This window comes from Tachyglossus aculeatus, chromosome X3, assembly GCF_015852505.1.
Source record: "Tachyglossus aculeatus isolate mTacAcu1 chromosome X3, mTacAcu1.pri, whole genome shotgun sequence".
Taxonomy (NCBI): domain Eukaryota; kingdom Metazoa; phylum Chordata; class Mammalia; order Monotremata; family Tachyglossidae; genus Tachyglossus; species Tachyglossus aculeatus.
This window is the reverse complement of record NC_052099.1, coordinates 13,443,651-13,463,959: the sequence shown is the minus strand read 5'-3', so window position 1 is coordinate 13,463,959 and position 20,309 is coordinate 13,443,651. Positions and strand designations below refer to the sequence as shown.

Genomic DNA, 20,309 nt, shown 5'->3' with positions numbered 1-20,309 from the left:
GAAACCCCAACTGTCTCATGGCATTTTATTGCTACCTAAACACTCAAGTGTTACTATTACTATTACTTCCTCCTACCTGTAACACATTTTAGTGTCTGTATCCCCACTAGATTGTGAGATTTTTGAAGGCAGGGATCAGACTCTACTGTACTCTCCAAAGCACTTAGTACAGAGTGCTGCACACAGTAAGCACTCCCTATTTTTTTAAAATGGTATTTGTTAAGCTCTTACTACGTGCCAGGAACTGTACTAAGTGCCAGGGTAGATAAAAGATAATCATGTTAGACACAGTCCCTGCCCCACACAGAGTTCACAGTCTTAATCCCCATTTTACAGATGAGGTAACTGAGGCACAGAGAAATTAAGTGACTTCCCCAAAGTCACAGCAGACAAATCAGGCACAGAGAAGTTCAGTGATTTGCCCAAGGTCACACCGCAGACAAGTGGCAGAGCAGGAATTTGAAGACAGATCCTCTGACTCCCAGATTCGTGCTCTTTCCACTAGGCCATGCTGCTTCTTTGATTGATTGATTGCTTAATTGGCTAATCAGGATATTGCTGGTTTGGGATTTGGGCTGGACTTGTGGGCAAGGTTAGGACAACTAGGGTATCTTGCTGCAGGCAGAGAACCCCCATCCATCTTTCTCTTCTCAATATTTAGTGTCTCCATCTATCAACATTTCTCTCCTCATTCCAAGATATAATAATGGGCAACAAAATGAAATAATTAATGTAGCCCAGCTTGGAAACTTCAGAAACCCAAGGGTTCATTTGAAGTAGACAGCATCTCAATGTACTAGATGGAAATCGGTCATTATTACTTGTAGTTACTGAGAGGCTATTTTGTGCATGGCACTGTACTAGGGAACATTATTATTATTATTACTACTAAGTGCCGTCGAGTCATTTCTGATTCATAGCGACTCCATGGATATATTTTTCTCCAGAACATACTGTCCTCTGCCATAATCCGCAAACTTTCTTACAGTTCTTTCATTATCATTGTTATGGTCACTATCCATCTATTTGCTGGTCTGCCTCTTCCTCATTTTCCCTGGACCTTTCCTAGCATTAGTGACTTCTCCAGAGAATCAGTCCTCCTGATTATGTGTCCAAATGTGCCAATCTAAGTCAAACATACAGAGCATATATCAATTCAAGAGAGTCCTTGCACAAAATGAGCTTACAATCTAGAAGAGTGCATAAAAATGTACCTTCCAGACATTAAAATTACTCTCACCTTTCCCCTCCCATATCCCTACAGAAACAGCTCTCTAATCCAGCAGGAGAGCAGACGACTCATCTGGAATTAATCGGCTAGATTTGAATACCTTGAATCATATCAATCAGGTCAACTTTTGATAGTGAATCTGTGTGGTGAGCCTAACCAGAATAGCAGCTTTCTAGTTCCAATAATTCTTAATAGTGACTTAGCGTTTCCACTCAAGGAACTCATCCTCAAACAATTCTTTTAATGGCATTTGTTAAGCACTGACTATGTGTCAAGCGCTATTCTAAGGGCAGGGGGTAAATACAACTTCATCAAGTTGGACAGAGTCCCTGTCCCACTTGAGGACCACGGTCTATGTTGGAGGGAGGAGGACTTAATCCCCATTTTACAGATGAAGTAACTGAGGAACCGCCCGTGCTCTTTCCTCTAGGCCTCGCTGCTTCCCAGGGAACAATTTCTTGTGATTCTCACAGCACACTGACTGTATCGGCCTGTCCTACGGCAATCGGGAAAGCAATCGAGAAGCAGTGTGGCCTTGTGGAAAGAGCGTGGCCTGGAAGTCAGAGGGCTTGGGTTCTAAACCCAGCTCTGCCACTTGCCTGTGTGACCTTGGACAAGTCACTTCACTTCTCTGTGCCTCAATTTCCTCGACTGTAAAGTGAGGATTCAAAATCTGTTCTCCCTCCTACTTAGACAGTGAGCCCCAGGTGGGACAGGGACTGTGTCTGATCTGATTAACTTGGATTTACCCCATCACTTAGTACAATGCTTGATAAATAGGAAGCTTTTAACAAATACCATAATTAATTAATGAAGTGCGCAAGCTGGGAAAGAGAGTAGATAAGCAATAGGGATATTGCCAATCAAGAGCTTTGAAACCATGGGTCAGAAGTTTCTGATGCAGAGGGGAATGGGAAACTATTGGACATTTTTGAGGAGTGAGGTTATGCATGCAAAACGGGATATTAGAAAAATGATCCAGACAAGTAGAGTGAATGATGGACCGGAGAGAGAAGAGGGAGGTCAGCAAGGAAACTGATCCATGCAACAACATGCTAAAGGACTGCCTTCAAATGCACAACTGTGGAAGAGAGTGCGGAATGCACACATAAATGTTTTTACACACACACACACACACACACACACACACACACACACTCTTACCATCAGTAGCATTCTCCTCATGGAAAGGAAAACGGTAGGCTCTCACCCGCATGAGAAAAGAATTGGTAACTAGTGTATGTTAGCTATTCAAAGGAAAAACTTGATTCCATCAGCCTAACACAGGGTGACCACTGGCCACAGGATTTAAAAGGAAACAGCTGCAGGGATGTGTCTTTCTAGAACCTTGTTATTGAACTGCTCATACACTAATTGGCATATTAACCTACATAGTTCATTGCCAGAACACCACATCTATTGCAGTTTGCACGCTGAGTGGGAAGCCTGGCCCACTGATAAGAATTCAGTATTAATCCCTGGATCTTCAGAATGAAAGTCAGCACACGATACTGCTGCCATAAAAAAACTTACTACTACAAGGCCAGAACAGGTGGGAGGTGCCAACAGTAGATAGATAGCCAAGATGGCCTCATAAATCAACAGAGAAGATTCAGTCACTCAATCATATTTATTGAATGCTTACTACGTGCAAGCACTGTACTAAGCACTTGGGAGAGTACACCACAACGATAAACAGATATATTCCCTGCCCACAACAAACTTACAGTCTAGTGGGTGTCAATACTCACTCTCCTTTTCCAACTAGAGAAAAGTCACAATAGAAATATGATGCCCTCCCCTTTCTTCCAGCTGAGTCAACTGCTGATATTTCAAAGTGTTTCTTTGATTCATTTATTCAACAACAGTTGAATTTCTGCACAAGGTGCCCGGGAGGGTTTCATGCATGTAGAATTTGGGCTATGGATCCTAGGGTCAGTAAAGTAGTCGATTAGTTAGATACGGAGTTAATAAATTTCAAACACAATTCTGATTTTAAATGGAAAAATCTCATGAAGTCAAAGTAGTATCAAGGAGGCTTTGCCAAAGTCATGAATAGCAAAAGTGTTTGGTCATGCCTATTGCACCGGAAGAAGAGTTCTCATAGGTTTCCAAGGCTAAATAGAAACCCCCAAAAGTATTTCTCTCCTCCACCCTTGTTTTCATTACAAAAATATGTAGTTTTTTTTTTTCCACATATGGTTTTGGAGAAGCATGTCCCCAGAGTGAAATAATATCAAGTCACTATATCAAAATCAACTCTAAAATATCTGAAATGACAATTCTTCCTACCCAAAAGTCCTGCTTTTCAAGAGAATCTGAGACCATTTAGGTTAAGATTTCTTTCTACCTCCCAATTTATGACATCAAACTAAATTGTCACTGTAGTAGGAAAAAGAATATTTCTCATCTTCTATATTTTGGCAACCTAAAGTTTAATCCTTCTTTAAAGACGATTTCCAAATGCCCATCATTAAATTTAAGTCACTAGTTACTGATGTCTGTTTTCACATGGGATTTCTAGCCCTCCCTCCTTCAGAACATGGACTCTGTTCTTTTCTGTGATCATTTTCATTGTTTCAAAAGCCAGTCCTCAGTTCCAGGTCTCATTCTTTACATTCTGGAATTTGCAACCAACCATTTGGTGGCCATTTATTTGCATACGAATCCCTCCGATTTAATATTGATGGAGCCGGTTGTCCTTGCTTGTCCAGGCCCAGCTGAAAAGTTATAATTTTCAGGGAAGCAGGCTGGGCCTACTGGAAAAAAGCACGAGCCTGGGAGTCAGAGGACCTGGGTTCTAATCCTGCCTCCGTCACTTGACTGCTGTGTGACCCTGGGCAAGCCACCTAACTTCTCTGTGTTTCAATTTCCTTGTCCATATCTGTTCTCCCTCCTACTTAGACTGTGTGCCCCATGTGGGATAGGGACTGTGTCCAAACTCACTATGTTGTATCCACTCCAGTGCTTAATACATGCACTTCCTTTTCATTGTTCCAGCCAAGTTTTGGTACACCAAAACTGATTCCACTTCATTCAATGTCTTCATTTTGACATGGAAGATAAGCCCAAAGCCTGGACACAAATGTTTTCTTTCCTGTACAAAGTTTGTCAGCAATACGTGGCAGTTTAAACCATCGATCGATCGATGGTATTTACGGACTGCTTACCCTACGCAGAGCACTGTACTAAGCATTTGGGAGAGTGTGATAAAACAGAGTTGGTTGACATATTCCCTGCCCAAAAGGACCTTATAGTCTAGAGGGAAACAAATAGACACAAGTGAAGAAATGCATCCATAACAAACAGCATGGGCTTGGGTGTCAGAGGTCATGATTCTAAACCCAGCTCCGCCACTTGTCAGCTGTGTGGCTTTGGGCAGGTCACTTCACTTCTCTGGGCCTCAGTTACCTCATCTGGAAAATGGGGATTGAGACCGTGAGCCCCACGTGGGACAACCCGATTATCTTGTATCTACCCCAGTGCTTAGAATAGTGCTTGGCACATAGTAAGCGCTTAACAAATACTATTATTATTATTAAACAGATGAATAGACACCTGGAGTCTCCTATGAAGAATGATGATGAGTCTTGGTCCTAAGACTTTTCATTCATTCATTCATTCATTCAATCGTATTTATTGAGTCCGGAGTCCTACTCCAGACATGTACTGTGTCCAATCTGATTTAGCTTGCATCTACTCCAGTGCTCAGCACAGTGCTTGACACATTCATTCATTCATTCATTCAATCGTATTTATTGAGCGCTTATCATATGCAGAGCACTGTACTAACCGCTTGGGAAGTACAAGTTGGCGACATATAGAGACGGTCCCTAACCAACAACGGGCTCACAGTCTAGAAGGCACATAACATTTGGGCTGGGAAAAATGACTCCAAAAAGCCCTATCGATGCTCTTTTCAACTGAATCATAATTGTTTCTACCCAGGCATGTTTTCAGGGAGAGTTTTATGTAGAGAGTTTTAATGGGGGTTTCGTTTCAATAAACTGGGAAAGTTATAAATTTAAGATTGACTAGCAGTTATTTTATGTGGCTGCCACCCTGGCTGGTAGCATTCTTAGTAATTGCCAGGAACTGAAACATTTTCCAAACAGGTGATTTAGATTTTTGGACGATGCGTAGTCTCAGCCCCCGTCAGCTGGATTGATTGACAGCTAGGGGAACTTCGGCACGCCTGCTCTGGTGGCTAGTGAAAGAGAGGAAGTTTCTCTTCTGAAACCAAGGTCCTCCAACCAACCCTCCAGGAAGAAAATGAAACAGTGTTGCCTAGTGGAGAGAGCACAGGCCTAAAGTTGGAGAACTAGGGTCCTAATTCTGGCTCCATCACTTGTTTGCTGGGTGTCCTTGGGTAGAAAATAATAATAATTTTGGTATTTGTTAAGCACTTACTATGTGCAATGCACTGTTATAAGCTCTGGGGGGATACAAGGTGACCAGGTTGTCCCACAGGGGGCTCACAGTCTTAAGCCCCATTTTCCAGATGAGGTAACTGAGGCACAGAGAAGTTAAGTGACTTGCCCAAAGTCACACAACTGATAAGTGGCAGAGCAGGAATTAGAACTCATGACCTCTGACTCCCAAGCCCGTGCTCTTTCCACTGAGCCATGCTGTTTCTCTAATAATGGTGGCATTTGTTAAGCGCTTACTATGTGCCAAGCACTGTTCTAAACACTGGGGTGCATACGAGGTGATCAGGTTGTTCAACATTGGGCTCACAGTCTCAATCCCCATTCTCCAGATGAGGTGACTGAGGCACAGAGAAGTTAAGTGACTTGCCCAAAGTCACACAGCTGACAAGTGGCGGAGTCAGGATTAGAACCCGTGACCTCTGACTCCCAAGCCCGTGCTCATTCCACTGAGCCACGTCACTTCTTTGTGCCTGTGATCCCCAGTGGGACAGGGACTGTGTCCAACTTGATTATCTTGTATCTAACATAGTGCTTTGCGTATAGTCAGTGCTTAACAAATACCATTTAAGGGAACTGGGAGCCAGAAATTCAAACCACCTGAAGAGAGAGGTGGCTGATTTCTTCTTCACAGAAGGGCTGGAACTCGATCCAGGGTGATGCTGTCTTTTTTTGTGGAAGGACTTTAAGCCAGTCCTCAAACTTAACCATTCTCTCCTTCTTGACTCCAAGCTCACTGTGGGCAGGGAACTGATCTACCAACTCTGTTGTACTGTACTCTTCCAAGTGCTTAGTGCTCTGCACGCAGAAAGCTCTCAATAAATTCCATTGGCGATGATGATGATGATTTCTCTCTCCTTTTGGTGCAATGAGTGCATCTTTTTGCCACTGGGCAAGTTCCCACTGAGGTTCAAAAAAGTGACTGAACCTGCCGTGCAGGTTTTCTGGACATTCCTTCACTGAGTATGACACAAACCTGAGTGTGGCCCGTGAGTAAGTCTGACTGAAATAGAGTTCAGTAACTAACTGGCATCTTCACAGTTCAGAAAAAAAGCCAAAGATAAAGAGCAATGTAACGTGACCAGAAAGAGGGCAGCAAAAGACTCTCAACTTTTCACTGGCAATAAGAGAAATAATTATAGAATGTTTAAGCACTTATTAGGCCGTCAAGCACTGAGGCAGAAACCGTACAATCAGATCAGACACAGGCTCTGTCTCACGTGGGGTGAGACGTGGTCTATCTACAAGGGAGATTTTACAAAGGAAGAAACTGAGGCACAGAGAATTTACGTGACTTGCCCAAGGTCACGCAACAGGCAAGCGGCATTGCCGGGATTAGAACCCTAGTCCCTGGACTCCCAGACCCACTCTCTATCCACTAGACAACACTACAGTTTAAAGTTAAAACTGTTTAAAGTTAAGCTGGGGATACATAGAAAGGAGTGGTGGTCCTTACAGATGGAGTATTTTTCTGCTAAAGACTTCTCAAGGAATGAGATGGATCACTGAAGAAGGCAGTGCATTTAAGAATTCCATCATTCAATCAACCTTGATCCCAAGGGCGTTCCCAACAGCAACCAACTAAAACTCTTCCGAGTCCGTTCCCTGGGCAGCGACTATGGCAATCGATTAATCAATGGCATTTACTGAGCACTTACTGCAGGCATAGCACTGTACTAAGCACTTGGGAGAGTACAATACAGCAGAGTTGGTAGACATGTTCCCTTTCCGAGAGGCGCTTACCGTCTGGAGGGGCAGACAGACATGAAAATAAATGATGGATATATACCTAAGTGCTTTGGGGCTCAGAGTACACAACCGGTGCATGGGTGATGTAGAAAGGAGAGGGAGTACGGGAAATGAGGGCTTAGGTCTCTTGGAATATGGCTTGGAAGGCAGGGAGAGGGATGGTCTGTCGGATATGAAGGGGGAGGGATTTCCAGGCCACAGGAGGACCTTGACCAGGGGAGATAGATGAGATGGAGGTCCAGTGAGTAGGGTGCTGGAGAAGCGAAGCGTGCAGGTTGGGTTGTAGTAGAAAATCAGTGATGGAAGATAGGAGGGGGTGAACTGTGCTGAAAAATATAAACAAACATCAAACACCACCCGTATCGATAAATAGCTCTCCTACGTCAGGAACCAAGACCAGGCAGTGTTTGGATTACTAGGATATTTTATGGATCCTTCTACTTCCCTTTTTACAATTAGTAGCCGTTCAAAATGGAAGTGGATTCATACCCCTTATTTCCTAGGTTAATATAGTGTTTCCATGAAAACAATATCAAAATTGGGCTTGGAGGTATATTTCCTCTGCACTGAATATAAAAGTATGAAGGGCAGGATGAAAGAAAAAATACATGGATTTAGTCACATTCAACATATAATCTAAAGTTTGAAATGGGATAGTACTTTGAAAGGCTATTTTAAAAAGAAAAGGGAAAAAGACGTCAAGAGATGTATCTTCTTATTTCTTGGCCTGAAAAGCTTTTGACAAATCCTGTCAAGTGCCATTTATCATCTCTTTGGAGTAGACTATTCCTTATTTCACAGATGGTAGAAGCAACCCAGAGAGTTGAAGTGACTTGCACTAGACTCTCCATGAAATAGAAATATGGCCAGCCCCTTCAAAGTTTTGTCAAAGAAAAATCAATTCCCTATTTACTTCTTCTTCATTTACTCATCACTTAGCATGGCTCAGATCAATCTGCTTCTTCTACCCCTTTATTGTGGCTATTGATTTTTCCTTCTGGAAGAATAATTCTCCCTTCCCTCATTTGTAGGACCAGGAGATGGATGCACACCCCCCAGGAAGGCATGCAAAAACCAAATCATCCAACTATTAAGCTCGTTGTGGGTAAGGAATGTGTCTGTTTATTGTTATACTGTACTCCCCCAGTGCTTAGTACAGTGCTTTGCACACAGTAAGTGCTCAATAAATATAATTGAATGAATGAATATTACAGGCTGAGGATAAGTCTAGAGAAAACTGAAGGACTGGATCAGGCTGCACTAGGAAAGCCATATATATAACCCAAAATCTATTTTGGCAATATTGAGCTGAACACTGTGACAGAATTTTTATCCAGGCAGCTCACTGACTAACAAAGCAATGATGGACAAGCAAGCAGAAGTAATGTGGCCTAGTGGAAAGAGCAGGGTCCCGGGAGTCAGAGGACCTGGTTTCTAATCCTGACTCCACCACTTGTCTGCTGTGTGACCTTGGCCAAGCCACTTCACTTTTCTGTGCCTCAGTTACTGCATCTTTTACAGAGACTGTGAGCCCCACATGGGACTTGGGATGTGTCCAACCTGACTAGCTCGTATCTACCCCAGAACTTAATACAGTGACTGGCACATAGTGTTTAACAAATACCGTTTAAAAAAAAAAGCAGAATACCACATCAAGCAGGCCACCTTAACCTTCAGGAGGCCGTTCAAAAGAGTATGGCAGCAGTAAGGTATCAGGCACCAGACCAAATCAAAAGTCTACGGAGCTATAGTGCTGGCCAATCCACCTACATCCTACACAAACCCCACATCTGACTCCTTGAGTAGTTCCATCAGGGTCATTTAAGGACCAGACAGTATCATAAACACTGAAGTTTCAGAACAAAGCCACAGCCTCCCAGCACTGATGCTATGCTCCCTTTAACACGACTACACAGGGTAGGGCACATGAGGAAAATGTACCACAGTAGGATACCCAAACAGCTGCTGTGTGGGGAGAGCTGAAATTGGGAAACCAAAAGCAAGGACAGCAAAGGAAGCATTTTAAGGACACAATACAGCAAAGCCTCAGACAGTGCTATATCTCAGATGAAAACTGGGACTCTTTTGCCACAGACAGATCAGCATGGTGTTCTGTAATCAAAAAAGAAGTGGCTCTTTATGAGCAGAAATTCCAAGTGGATTGAGAGGCAAGGTAGCAAAAGCAAACAGAACGCAAACATCAAACATGATAACACAACAAGCGGCATTTTTTTTATAATCCTAGGTGTATTTCACTGTTCATGTCATCTTTGAGTATGTAGAACCACTAAATATAGAGACCAAGAGTTTACTGAATTAGTGGATTGCTAAAGCTTCACTTTGCTATGCACTCAGCTCCCTTCCTCATTTATGGGACACAGGGTTTTATCAGAATGGGCAAGTCCAGAGCTCTAAGTCAACAAGCTGCTCTCTGTATCTGTAACCAGATGACTTCCTCTTGGGTCTCCTGACAGTCCACCCCCAAATTTTCCCTTACCAGGAGTTCTATTTCACTTACCTCAGAAAACGCTCAATATCTTCATTTAGAACCCAAAGACGACAGTTCATTCTCCTTCAGGTTGTTTGTCACAGTTCCCAAAATTCCACCAGTCTAAATACAGCTCAAAATAGTGGTTTGGTTCTCAGGTCTATCTCTGAAATCCTCTGGACTGAATCCAACATGCCTTTAAGAGAGAACTTGCTTTTTACAAAAGTAACTAGGTTATTAATCAAAAAGTAGGTTCCTTCTGCATTTCCAAAAGGAACACATTTGAGGTGCATTATGTAGTCATATTTACTGTAACTTTGGAGCCCACCTTTCTGAGTGCTTTAGAAACCACGTGAGGCAGGGAAAATGCCAAGCACAGGAAGCCGGTGGAAGGTTTTGATAAGAGGAGAGGTGTCAGTTGAGCAGAACTTCAGAAAATGTCACTGTTCATTGTTGTACTGTACTCTCCCAAACTCTTAATAGACTGCTCTGCACACAGTAAGTGCTCAATAAATATGATTGATTGAATGAATGAAAGAATGTGAATCTACGCCTTGACTTTCTCCAACCGGAAGATGCTCTTTATTTCATGCTGTGATTCCCTCTCCCCTATAAAGCGCACTCCTTGTATTTCTACCACCTGCAAGAACTAGGATCCTTTACAATTCTGAAGTGCTCTGTCCCAAAAGGGGCACTTGAAGCAGGAGAAGGGCTTGAATGTGACCTGGAATTAGCAAGCAGCTGTCTTAGGAAATACAAATGAAAATGAGAAGCTAATTATAAAGGATTCTAGAAGAGACATTGTTCAGCAGTTTCCTAGGAGGCAGACAGCGCATCCACTCAACAGTCCCCAATGCCTGGAATGCTATTCATATTGGATGTCAAGAGCAATTTAAAATTATCTGCATTTCAACTTGTTTTCACCAGTAAGGATGCCAAATGTTTATTTTGAGTGTCTCTCCCCCATACTTATTTCCAATAGGAAACAAACAGGAAAAAAAAAAGGAGTTTAGTTTGAAACAAGAGGGGCTTACCCAGCACAAAGAAAACATCACCAATGGGATTTTAACTTTGTTTCACCTAACCAAAGTATATACATATAAAAGGATTATATATGTTATTACCATGAGACAGACACTTAGTGTTTGTTTAGGAAAAGAAAGCTAGTCTAATTGAAGCATTTGGCACCCAAATGAGCATTATAAAAATGAATATTTTGCATTTACGGAGCATTTTCCAACCAAAGAGTGACCAACATTCTTAGTTCCTCCAGCAATATCCCTATGATTTAAAAATTCACTTTATAAGCCTCATTGTACTGGGAAAGGAAATTGAGAACTAGAGGAATGTTCACCATTATTGTTACCTATTAACCACACACGATGGGCTAAATGTTTTGACTATCCTAATAAACTGCCCTCATTCAGTTTGGTGGCATGATCAGAATAGTAAGTCTCAGCTCTCCACCTGCAGAATAGTAACTCAGACCCTTATTTAAGCAGAAGAAAATGGTTCCTGATTTGCACAACTGTCTTATTTCCATGGAAAAACTCAAAACCTAGGGAAGGTGAAGAAGGGAAGGATGGGCATCACTGTTTCATTCAGACTCTGAGCCCCACGCAGGACAGGGACTCTGTCCAACCTAATTGACTTGTATCTACCCCAGGGCATAAAACAGTGTTTGACACATAGTAAGCACTTAACAAATACCATTAAAAAATTCCCAAAGAGTCTTGTGGCATTTGAGAAACATAAACAGCTGTTTCATCAGGGCTGCTTGATGGTGCTGACAGGAAGAACCTCTGTGATTAGCACAAAGCAAAGCAAAGCAGACCTGCTGGGGAACTACAACTAAATGATAAACTGAACTCAAGAGACCTGAACAAACATAATAAGTGCTTAACAAATTCCATCATTATCAAACAAGAGAACTTGCCAAAATCCAAGAGGTAAAATTGGACCTACTGTCAACCCCTGATAGTCTCCCCTAAAATCCCTGTGTTGATCCCTTTCTTGCCTCCCACTGTCTTCTTCCCAACTCAGCCATCCCAACCTCTTCTGTCAGTGTTTCAGGCATCCAGGAATATACTCTCCACAGCTTTCAACACCCAAGGTGGGGGTGAGACCCCAGAGGATCATTTTGGGGTTCCCGAGTCGTTCCAGCCTCTCCAAAGCCCCTCAAGGTGTACTGAAAGTAGACCAGCATATCTGCAGCATCTATGGGTCAGCTTTCTTAGAAGCCACAGGCAAGGTTAAAGTTTCAAAAGGGCTTTTCCTATCTGTGTAGTGAGCACCTAACAAACCAGTCTGAGGACTGGGAAAGGACAGAAGCAATGTGTCTGAGACTTTTTCGGGGGGGGGGGGGGGGGGGGGGACCCCAACTGAGAGAGTTCATGACAGATGGGAATACGATGCCGTGTGGAAAGGATTTGATTATGGTAAATACACCCACTTTCACCTCACTGCATTTTCACCTAGTTTCTTCCGGTGAGGTCCAATCTGTGCTCGCCATTTGTCAAAATTCCCTCAGCGTATAATGCAAGCTTCACCGCTCTCGCTGTCAACAGTATTCACCGTTTGAGCTCTGAAACCGTGGCTAGCTTCATCTGGGGTAATAGCCTCCAGAGGCATCCTTGGTGGGCATGTCTAGGAGCCATTGCCATGGTCCTAGGTATCCGGGAAGCCCTTCACACCGCACAGTAGTCTTTAAAGTGAGCATATGGATCGCTCCTTTGGCCGGGCTAACCTAACGTGTCCCAAAGTGATTGCCTGGTCATTTCTAGCACAACTCTAATATTCCCTTAACCTAAATTAGTACCTACTCCCAACACCCGCACACCTATGTTAGCAGTCTGCCCCTGCCTATGGATCAATAGTAGTGAAATCAACAGAAATACATCTTTTATTTCCCTACTTGCCCTCCACGAACTTCTGCTCTCCTTGGGTGAGTGGCTATCTCCAAAGCTTCTGTAGAAAGGCTTCATTTCAGGTAGAATCACACTGTGGGATTTTATTTTTTGACGCTCGCAATGGTACAAGGTTCCTCTTGCCCTCTTCAGCCATGTTCTTGCATTATTCCTCTGGTTTTGCTTTCAGGATACGATCAAGACGGCTCCCAGGAGGTTCTCAGAAAGTGATTTCATGGCCAGGAACCTTCTGAGAGAGGGGAAAAAAAAAAGAAGAAAGTCTATTAATCCGGCTGGCTTGCATTCACGATGTTCACTGCTGTTTTTAGATCTCACAGAAATCATTCTGTTTAAAAATCCTTTTGACTTTCCAAGCTAAGCAAAGCAGTGCCTGGGGACTCAGAGACTCCTAAACACTGCCAATTGTGGTAAAAGTGACCTCTACCTTAAGCAAACAAGCTAAAGGCTTTTTTATATCATTTACAAACCAAACTCGACCCAGGGCTATTTCATTCTCATTTCATGAAGGAGTTTCCACGAAAACAAGACACTATTTTCATTTTGCCTACAGATTGCCCCTTAAGAAATACGTCATACACAAATTCAATAATGTCTGTGGCTTTTATTCTGTTTTGAGCATATTCCCCAGTTTCCAAATGTCTTGCAGAGCCAACTCCGTTTTTAGTGGTCAGTTTTCCTCCCAAGAATCAGAGGTTGCAGTCCTGAGAAACCCTGGATTTTCACCCCATGTCTGTAGCTGCGCAGCCCAAGATATGCTCAAACTAACCCAGTAATCTACTTCTACAAGTATATATCAAAATACTTGACATGCAGCATTGCCTAGCGGGAAAGGCGCAGGACTAGGACTGTTTGAATCCCAGCTCTGCCATTTGCTGGCTGCCATGACCATGGTTAAGTCACTTAACATCTCTGTGCCTCAGTTTCCTCAACTGAGAAGCAGGAACAGCCTAGTGGCTAGACTGAGAACTCCTAGTGGGAAGGGGACTGTGTCCAGGCTGATTATCTTGTAGCACGTAGTACAGTGCTTGGCACATTGTAAGTGCTTAAAACATACCAAAATTATCTGTATTATTGCTGCTATTATATAGGAATTCATGGTATCAATGAAGACCAGGGCCATTCCCATCCTCCCACCCAACACTGCCAAATTAGCCTCTTCCTTCCAGGAGCATACAGCAAGCAGAAATCCCCCCAAAGAATAGTATATTGGGAAGGTTGTAACTCTTTCTCATCTAGGACTGCTTACCTGGATCTGAGAGGTACCCAAAGATTGCCCACTCCAAGCGCTGTGTAATTTACGTAATTTTCCGTGGTTATTTGTAAATTATTGAATTTCAAACCACCCTGTTGATTGGATTCTATTCTAATCTACACTGACCAATGTGGGGTATAGCGGCATGATGAGTTCCCAACATTTCTAGGTCATACTCCTTTTACTAGAGTCTAGTGCCAAATTGCCTTTTTCAATAATAAGGTGATATTTCTCACTCTGCTTTTCTAACAGCCTTTCCTGTTTTTGTTTTTTTTTTTCATTTTTGTCTGTAAGTTTCCTTAATACCTTGCATTTGTCCTATTGAATTCCATCCTGCTTTGAAGGGCCCTTTGTCCCATTTGTTTAGATTGCTTTGAATTTCTTTTAATTTCCATGGAGGGTTTCCCAGCAACCTAGGCTGATGGAGACCTGGTTTACTGATTTTTTTTCCAAGGGCTAATGCAAAATCTAGATTTTGAGACTGGCACATGTACAATGTGCTGGCTTTAGTGCAGCTGTTTAAACATTTTATGAATTGTTTACTGAAGCACTTTCGAAAACTTTTCTGATAAATGGCCCTTTTACAAATGAATCAAAGTCAACGGTATCCTTCGGCCACTCCCAAGATCATGACAGGAATATGTCCAAAATGACGTTGGAAAAAGTCCTACAGAAAAGTCATCTTAAACAGCTTTAAACCCTTTACTCTTTTCTATAAGCCAAGTGTTAGGTGCCTTGGTTAACAACTAGAAATGGTGAAAGATTGAAAGTGGAGCTGCAGAAAGCAAGAGGGAGAGCTACTACAGATAACATTATGCATCAGAAAACAAAGAGAAGAAAATGGAAAGCACCGATTCACCAGGACATCTTACAACTGGGAAACTACTTCATTACTTATTTCCAGAAAACCACTAGAATTCGGCTAAAGCAAGCAGTATGACAGAGTGTGTACCCAGATGCCTAAAAGGCTCAGGGTCAGAGATCAGCCTGAGTTGGTTATTTTCCCAGGAATACTCTCTCAGAATTATTCTCCCTACGTTCTCTTTTTCTTTCTTTTCCCGAGTCACAGTTTTCCTTCGAGATACTGAAAATGGTTAATGGCTAGAAGTGTGCCCATACTGGAGGGTCTCTGCTGCTCCAGGGGTCAGGAAGAGGCCTGATGGCTAGGGAATCATTCCCAGTCCAAGGTCTAATGACGTTGCTTTGAAGATAACTCAAGCCTGGTTCGGCAGAATCCATTCATCATCCCGGTAGTTAATAAACATGCCTTTTCGTCACAATATCTAAAAATAGTCAACACGTCTGTCTTCTCACTAATTCTTCTTGATAACATCGAAAAGTAGTGAATATGCATTATTAATATCCCCGCTTTACTGTTGTGGCAATTGAGGCACAAGAATGAAGCTTACAGCCAAAATACCAAGGATCAGAGCCAGAATGGGCATTTAGTCATCCCTGACTCCATTTCTGATGCTCAGGTTGTTACGGTCCAACCAGTTAGTATCATCATCATCATCAACAGCAGCATCACTATAGCAACAGCATGAATTGAGCAGACAGGTGGCGGAGCTGGGATTGGAACCCATGTCATCTGACTCTCAAGCCCATGCTCATAATAATACTACTACTAATAATTATAATGGTATTTGTTAAGTGCTTACTATGTGCCAAGCACCGTTCTAAGAGCTGGGGTAGATGCAAGGTAATCAGATTGTCCCACGTGGGGCTCACAGTCTCAATCCCCATTTTACAGATGAGGTAACTGAGAAGTGAAGTGACTTGCCCAAGGTCACACAGCAGACAAGTGGCAGAGCCAGGATTAGAACCCATGACCTTCTCACTCCCAGGCCCGTGCTCTATCCACTGTGCTGTGCTGCTTCTTGTCACTAGGCCAGGCTGCTTTAAGAAAGTAGGCTAGAAAGTTCTGCTGAAGAGTGACAAAAATCTCAGGAAAATATTTACAAATATTTATAAAAAGCGGCACAGAGCTGGTAGTGACACCTGAGACCTGCTTGCAAAACTGGAGTCACCAATGCTAAGGCCATCGGGGCGAGTTGAAACCATTTTAGTGGATTGCTCACATGCCTGGAGAAGCGCTATCTAAGGGAGGCTTGTCGTCAACCTGGTGACAACCTAGTGAGCTGGTAGCCCCCAGGAGATTGCCTGAGAATGATATCAGTCTCAACATCACTGATGAATCAATCAATGATATTTAATCCATCAATTAAATTGATTGAGCGCTTAGCACTATACTAGGCACTTAGGAGAGTACAATACAACAGAGTTGGTAGACACGTTCCCTGACCAGGATGAGCCTACAGTCAAGAGGGCGAGACAGACATTAATATAGATAAATAAATTGTGGATGTGGATATAAGTGCTGTGGGGCTGAGGGAGGGGTGAAAAATGAATGCAAATCCAAGTGCAAGGGTGGCATGGAAGGGAGTGGAAGAAGGGGAAATGAAGGTTTAGTCAGGGAAGGCCTCTTGGAGGAGATGTGCCTTCAGTAAGGCTGTGTACAAAGGGCAGGGACTAAGTGCTCAAATGGACCAGGTGAAAGAGCCCCGGTTTGGGGGTTGGAGATCGTGGATTCGAATCCCAGCTCTGCCACTTCTCAGCTGTGTGACTTTGGGCAAGTCACTTAAATTTTCTGTGCCTCAGTTGCCTCATCTGTAAATAATAATAATGACGGCATTTGTTAAGCACTTACTATGTGCAAAGCACTGTTCTAAGCGCTGGGCAGGATACAAGGTGTTGGGTTGTCCCATTTTACAGATGAGGTAACTGAGGCACAGAGAAGTTAAGTGACTTGCCCAAAGTCACACAGCTGACAAGTGGCGAAGCCGGAATTTGAACCCATGACCTCTGACTCCTAAGTCCGGGCTCTTTCCACTGAGCCATGCTGCTTCTCTGTAAAATGGGGACTAAGACTGTGAGCCCCACATGGTACAATCTGGTTACCTTGTAACTACCCCAGTGCTTAGAACAGTGCTTGGCACATAGTAAGCACTTAACAAACACTATTATTATTATTATTATACATGACAGGTGATAAAACTCCATCCCAGGCCCACAAGAAACTCCTCACAATAGGAGAAGACAGACAAGTATGAAAAGTCACCTGATAAAACATAATTCAAAATTCAAAACCTCCAGACAACAGGTTAAAATTCAACAATTCAAAGCCTTGACAGTAGGAACTGGATGGTTCATTGTTGCCAGGTGGGAGTGGGAATCCCAGTTTTCGGGCCTCCCAGCTACTCCAAGGAGAACCATCGCTGATCACAGTACTTTCCCAAGTGGTCAGTTTGGTGCTCTGCCCACAGTAAAGACTCAATAAATACTCTTGATGGATTAATGCATCAGTTCTTTTTCCACATTCCAAGAATTCCTCTCATGACAGTGGGAGAGAGGCCTTCCAATCTTCAGGCAGCCCCTCTCTACATCTCTGCTTTCCTCCCCACCTGTGCAAGTCCCCACTACTCCAATTTGTAAGGACAAGAAAATAGAGTTTAATATGTAATACTTAAAGTTATTTAATGTCTTCCTGGTGGCTTGGATGCAGCAATGGAACGTATACTCATCAAGTATTTGCCTGGATCGTTACCACAGAAAATATCTGTAAAATTCAGAGTGACTGACAAATGGTTCCTTAGAAATAAGATGACAATAGAGACAAGGGAATACACTCAGGATGAAGGCTCAGATAGAATACTGGTGATGATTGGCTTGGCATAAATCCAACATAAACAACCTTTTGCATGAGTTGCCAATGCACTTCTGCTCCCACACGGTACTAGGGAATATTTTAAGAGCCACATTCACACGCCTGGATAGCCTCTCATTGTCAGCAGCAGTGGATATATAAAAAAAGATTAGGACATACAAGTGAGAGCGTAGGGAAAAGAGATCCTGTCCTTCAGCAGGCCCCCATTAGCTCATGTGTCCAGTTTGTGTCTCCACATATTAAGCAAGTTCTGGAGAAATGGGAGAAGGCTGAGAAAAGACTGATAAATGAGGCATCCTACAAAGACATAGCATATTCCACTCAACAAAGACTGGAAACAGGGTGACCAAGAAGGCTGGATTCACCTATAGAAAGTCCCACAGAGATGGAGACAAATATCATAATGCCGAATCCTCCAGCTCGCACCTTGCTATTTCTCGTCATCATCGACAACATCTTCATCGTCATTCACATTAAACCCATGCAATCTCTGCCTGGCGGCCTTTGGCATCAGCTATCAATTCATCTGAAACTGTTAAATAATACTACTAATAATAATGATGGCATTTGTTAAGCGCTTACTATGTGCAAAGCACTGTTCTAAGCGCTGGGGAGGATACAAGGTGATCAGGCTGTCCCACGGGGGCTCACAGTCTTCATCAATCCATCAATCAATGGCATTTACTGAGTGCTTACTGTGTGCAGAGCACTGTACTAAGTGCTTGGGCATTGCCAAAGAACATGGATCATCATTTTTGGAGGTTGCCAGAAAGTTAGTCCATTACAGCATTCCTCACACAGTAAGCACTCAATAAATATGATTGACTGACTGATGGGAGAATAGTTTGGGAAGGGGAAGATATTTTTCTGTTCTCTTTACGTTTACCCCCTTTTACCAGAGCGTAAATGACGACCCTTATGCCAAGGGAAACAGCGACTTCAAAGCATAAGCAGGCTTTCTAAATTCTCTCTGAAACGAAACTGAGGGGCTCTATAATCCCTAATGGGGTACTACTTTGCCAGAGTTCCTATTAAATCCCAACCTAGCCCACAGCTTCCCCCAACCTTCCATATATCCTATTACTACACAGGGCACAATCTAAGAATCAGTTCTGCTTCCATCCCTCAATTTTGCAAACATCGCAAAATCAGAAATCCTGTTTTCTCCTGAGCTTCTGAAGATTTTAAGTGACCTAAAAAATTCTCAAATTATATGGAAGTTTGTAGAAATCCAAATTGTCAACATCTTAGCATTTTAGCCACCATCGAAGGGTTTGGAGGGCTCTATTGTAGAAGCTCTGGAAGGAGAACTGGTTCTCATCTCAGGGCATCTGACTTGTTGATTGAGGACTTAACAGAGAGCTTATCTCAAAATCCAAAAACACAGAGATGGAAACTGCAAACTGTGCAACAACCTAAAGGGTAGTAATTAGGCAACAACTTATAGAAGGTAAAGCATAACTTTGATTGCTCACCATCTTACTTCTGAAAAGCAAATCTACAGGGGGACTAGAGGGAGTTGAGAAATAATTATAGGGAAATTCCAATATAGACATGTGAAAGTGCAGGGGGAGGGAGGTGGTTTGAAAGGCAGAAGTTCCTCTCTTTTCTATTCAGGCATGGTCTCTGAGTACGAGTCAAAGAGGAAGAGAGAATGCAGTGTGTAGACATCATTTCTGGCTTTAAAAGAAGAAGAAAAAGTCAGTGCACCCTTGCAGCACCCTGAATCAAGGAAAATGCACCCCATGACCAACTCCGGGCAGTTAAATGGAACCATTTTTTCTGACACCACATTGCTCTCTATTCAGACAACCATGCATTGTCAGAGCAATGTTCTCTAATTCTCCAGCACATTCTATCCATCAGCAGGGAAAGCATATGTTTTGGTAGAACTGACTGTGCCATAATAATAATAATAATTGTGGTATTTGTCAAATACAGTATAAGTGAATGTGCATATGAAGTGCTTGGAGATACTCAATCAGAAAAATCTTCTGTGGATATCTGTGGAATGGTAAACTCTTTGGCTACTTCATATGTCAGACCCAGGATTTTGGCAAGCAAGAGGCACACCGAGGGCTGGGCTGGTTTAATCAATCAATCAATTATATTTATTGAGCACTTACTATGTGCAGAACACTGTAGCAATAATAATAAGTATGGTATTTGTTAAGCACTTACTATGTGCCAGGCACTGTACTAAGCACTGGGGTGGATACAAGCAAATTGGTTGGACACAATCCCTGTCCCACACGGGGCTCACAGTCTTTATCCCCATTTAACAGATGAAATAACTGAGGGACAGAGAAGTTAAGTGACTTGCCCAAGGCCACACAGCAGACAAGTGCTAACATTAGAACCCATGACCTTCTGTCTCCCAGGCCCATGCTCTATCCACTATGCCATGCTGCTTCCCACATTCCCTGCCCACATCGAGCTTATAGTCTCGAGGGGAACTAGAGAGATTTTAGAAATCATTAAGGAGAAATTCCAATACAGACACTTGAA

General features: G+C 42.8%; 1 protein-coding gene across 1 annotated transcript in view; it reads right to left on the bottom strand.

The window, feature by feature from the left end:
• Window positions 1–12,722: 12,722 nt before the first annotated feature.
• SUSD1 (sushi domain containing 1) overlaps window positions 12,723–20,309 on the bottom strand; it is a gene marked incomplete at its 5' end in the record, with an annotated part of 124,189 nt that continues 116,602 nt past the window's right edge. The window contains one exon of the mRNA XM_038770257.1: window positions 12,723–13,051. The remainder of the gene's footprint in view (window positions 13,052–20,309) is intronic.